This window comes from Podarcis tiliguerta (genome assembly GCF_965153285.1).
Source record: "Podarcis tiliguerta genome assembly, chromosome: 11".
Taxonomy (NCBI): Eukaryota; Metazoa; Chordata; class Lepidosauria; order Squamata; family Lacertidae; genus Podarcis; species Podarcis tiliguerta.
Genome location: NC_139544.1, coordinates 8,211,455 through 8,216,369, shown reverse-complemented (window position 1 = coordinate 8,216,369; position 4,915 = coordinate 8,211,455).

The window sequence follows — 4,915 nt, the reverse complement described above, 5'->3', positions numbered from 1 at the left end:
AGCGCACGGAAACGCCATTTACCTTCCCGCCGGAGTGGTACCCATTTATCTACTTGCACTTTGACATGCTTTCGAACTGCTAGGTTGGCAGGAGCAGGGACCGAGCAATGGGAGCTCACCCCGTCATGGGGATTCGAACAGCCAACCTTCTGATCGGCAAGTCCTAGGCTCTGTGGTTTAACCCACAGCGCCACCTGTGTCCCTGATTGGTCTTTTAGCAACACACTATAGAGCTGACCTAGTATCATTTCAGTGCCATATGGCCGAGTTTAGTGTCGACTTTGCATGATTGTAATTCCAACTAGGTGCCACAAAAACACAGCTTGCTGTGGTAATGCATCTAGGTAATACATCTAGGAAAATGAGTGAGCACCAATATGGCTCCTGGCTACACTTTTCTGACTGTTTTTCATTCTTTTTCTCAGCATGAGCACTTGAAGCTTTTGCCTGAGCTTGAAAGCAAACATAAAACCTCCATAGCAGGCCAGAGGAGAAACAGGGCAGAATGAATGCTAGCTGCAGGCAGCTAAAGGTATTCAAAAACAAGGACTCACCCCCTGTGGCCTGAAGTGGCACAGTCCACAACTTTCCAGCCATCTGATTTTGCTAGAAGTACAGATTAAGCCATCTGTGCACAAGAGGGAGATATCATAGGATAGCAGCCAGATGCAAAAGCCAAGCGAGGCTCCTGTTTAAATTTTTATCTTCTGCAGAACTCTTAAAGGTGCAGTAAGTCCTGCTTTTTGCACCTGGACACCCTAAGGTATCAGGAGTGTCAGGGGAACCTCAAAGTTTCCAAAAAAATACAAAAAAAGAACCTGAGTGGGGGATTAAAAAAACAGCCCAGTGAGGACTGAGCATGCTCAATGGACATGGAATACAGACTGACCATAGACTGTACCAAGTAGTTTGTCAGTGAAGGTGCTCAGAAACTACGTAGTATGTTGTGTTTCATGGCTGAGAAGTGCACTTTGACATGGACCTCTGACTGCAGGGGAAAGGAGGGCCAAGGTGTTAAGTTGTGGGTGAACGTATCAGACGACACAGCGATTCTTCAAACAGCTCTTGTTTATTCACAGGCCAGAACAGAACTGAACTGAAGGGTTCAGTCAGCCTGCTTATATAGAGCTCCAGTACAACGTAACTGTAACAATTTTCTAAAACTATCCAATCACTGAACGTCACTTTCGATCCCTTATTTGCATAACTATCTACAGTATCCCCCTGCTGGCCCAGGGTGAGAACTTCAGTCCATGACACAAGGCATTTTCAGAGTTAACATGTGCCCTTCTTGTCAGGATTGGCCCTACCATTACGTAGAGTTGAAATGGTCTCCTTAGGCAGCAGGCGGGATGGAGAACAATGGTGAAAAGCTGGAGAATAAACCTGTGTGGGCCTTGTGGCTTGCTCTGGGCCTCTGAAGCCACCCTGTTGCCCTCAGTGCTGGACACTGACCCATCATCAGTATCAAAGTAAGAATGAACAGCCAGTCTGGTTGGTTTCTGTATATGGAATGGGGAAGGCTGCCATCTTGTTCTTCACCTCAAGCAGCAAAATTTCTTGGGGTGGCCCTCCACTTTAAGCAATGCAGTATCATCTATGCCTGTAACCCAGGAGTGGGGAGAGTTCAGGTATATATACAATACAAATGGCTACAGCAGGGATGGGAAATTGGTGCTACACCAGATGTTGCCACACTGGAGCTCCTATCAGCACTAGCCTGCTTGGCCTATGGTTGGGGCTAAAGTGAGTTATAGCTCTGCAACTTCTGCAGTTCCGAACCACTGCTATAACCATGTGGTCTAAGCCACTGAGCTTCTTGGGCTTGCCGATTGCAAGGTAGGCAGTTTGAATCCCCGCAACGGGGTGAGCTCCTGTTGCTCCATCCCAGCTTCTGCCAACCAGTTCGAAAGCACGCCAGTGCAAGTAGATAAATAGGTACCACTGTGGCGGGAAAGTAAACAGTGTTTCCATGCACTCTGTTTTCTGTCACAGTGTTCCATTGCACCAGAAGCAGATTAGTCATGCTGGCCCCGTGACCCGGAAAGCTGTCTGTGGACAAACGCTGGGTCCCTCGGCCTGAAAGCAAGATGAGCACCGCAACCCCTTTGTCGTCTTTGACTGGACTCAACTATCCAGGGGTCCTTTACCTTTACTGTTACCTTTTAGACATACCTGAAGTCCATCTCTCATGTTTAATAGACATTTCATTCCTTTTCAGCCATGCAAATGATAACGCTTTGTAGCCATTTCAAACCTTGAGTGAGAACCAAGCAGCAAAGACGACAGCGCATGAAACTCTTTCGATGAGCATGTTCAGAATTTGGCGATCAGACTGGATGGGTAATAAGGACACATTACATCTGGTAAGCAACATTTCGTACTCTTTGTCATAACAGCATAAGTCTAACTTCCCTGAAACGAAAACAAGGTAACCTAAGCTTTCCGCACCGTTAATGCTGTTAAAGACTTATGGAGGACTGAAAATGCAAATGCAGCAAAGCAAGAGGGCAAGGGAGCTATGTTTTAGGAGATTAATTAATTAGAAAAAAAACACATTAGAAGCAAAGGCACACATGTGAATATTATTATTATTGGAAAGATGATTTCGCTAAAGAATTTTTATAAATGGAAACTGCTTCAAGTTGAAGCCATGCTTGAAAACACAACCATATGGGACAGTTGAGAGCAACAGCTGTGCCTAAATATTTTCCTAAGAGGGGAACATTTGTACTTGCTCTACTCTGTATCAAAACAACATCTATGTCTCGTTGGTTAATTTGTAAGCATGTTTGCAAGAGCCGTTGTTTTTGCCACTATGGAAATTTAGATGCCCATCTTCAAGCAAAGTGCTGTATTGCCCAATAAATGTGATAAAACAATGCTTTGGGGGTTCTGGCTCTCCAAATTGTAAAGGGGGGGTGTCTATTTTTCAGTGTTAAAAAAATCAAGAAAAAATAAAACATCTGAGAGCAGTCCTAAGTACTGTATTTATTACTATAAAAACATAAAATTGGAGGCCATATTGAAATATATCCTATACATATGATCATAAATCACAAAGCGCCGTAAATTTATGTAGCACTTTGCAAGGAATGGCAGTCTAAATAGAAGAGTGACAGCCACATGGAACAAAGCAACAGTTTTGCAGAGACGCAGCGGAGGAATTATTAATGGTGAGAAAGGAGCTGGCATTGTTGAAAATGCTCTGTAGAATAAACAGGGAGGAGAGAATAGAAAAATAAAAAGTTGCATTGAGATGATTAATGCACCATGTGGCCCGGTAAAGTCTACCCTGATGCAAGTGAGACGGAACGTGACCATGTGTCATATTGTCATAAATTACGCCGGCCCTGCCATGAGTCTCAAATTGCACCTCCTGGTAACTTGGTGGCAACAGAAAGATGGCTCCAGCCATCTCAGGAGCCTTGGTGGGTGGCAGCCAAATGGCTTGTGCGGTCAGGAACCCTTCATAAGCAGTGGAAGAAATCTGCTTCATGCTTAGTCAGACCACTGGTCCATGAATTATCTCCGCTTACTGGCAGAGCCCCTCCACTGTTTCAAAAAGGGCTCTATCCTAGCCTCATCTGGAGACATCTGAGATTGAACCTAGGACTGCATGCAAAGCAGATGGTGTTGGAGTTCATACTCTACGTGCAGCTTGGCAAGTGAGCAGTTTAGTGCTTTGACTACAGGCTAGGGAGACAGAGCACGGGAGAAATTTGCCTGGAGATAAGAGGACCTTTTTTGGGGGGGGGGGAATAATCCATAATCAATTGAAAAAAAAATGTTTAAAAGTACTTTTCCAAAAAAACCCAAGAACAACAGAGTCCTTTGGGGGGGGGGATAATTCACTACTATGGCCGGTGTTTCGTTAGCCCAAAAATGGAAAACAAGCAAGGTCCTAATTAAAGAAGAATGGCAACTTAAGCTGACAGAATATGCGCAGCTTGCAAACTTAACATATAGAATAAGAGAACAAGAAGAACATATGTTTAGAGAAGATTGGAAAATGTTTATTGAAAGGACGGGAAAAGATTGTGTACACTTGGAAACGTTGGCAGCATTAAGATAAATTCAGCCGTGTAAATAAGTTTTGATGGCTATAATAATGGAATACTGAATGCTTTAGTTTTTGTAAAATGTGCAGGGATTTATGAAATGCAAAATGAACCATGGAAAGATAAGAAGGGGAAGTCATTGATATTTTAAGGATGTTTAAGTGAGGATTCTAAATTGTAAAACAGAAAATTTAATTATATATATATATATATATATATATATATATATGCAGGTTTTGGTGTCCTCGGGTGTCTTCCCGTGTAAAAGTTGGGGTGTCTAGGCGACGTTTCGACGAGGTCTCACTCGTCATCTTCAGGCTGGTGCTTTCGGCTTCTTGTTACTGGAACAGAGCAGGATCTCAGTGTTTGAGTTCCTATAAATACTGTTGAGGAGGTGTGGTGTATAGCCTCCAATGTTCTGGGCAGAGAGGAGGTTCCCAGGCTAGTGTGCCTTTTCTTCTTTTGTTCCTTAATTACTTGATATATATATGAAAGTGAGGAGGAATTAAAGAACCTTTTAATGAGGGTGAAAGAGGAGAGCGCAAAATATGGTTTGAAGTTCAACATCAAAAAAACGAAGATCATGGCCACTGGTCCAATCACCTCCTGGCAAATAGAAGGGGAAGAAATGGAGGCAGTGAGAGATTTTACTTTCTTGGGCTCCATGATCACTGCAGATGGTGACAGCAGTCATGAAATTAAAAGACATCTGCTTCTTGGGAGAAAAGCAATGACAAACCTAGACAGCATCTTAAAAAGCAGGGACATCATCTTGCCAACAGAGGTCCGTATAGTTAAAGCTATGGTTTTCCCAGTAGTGATGTATGGAAGTGAGAGCTGGACCATAAAGAAGG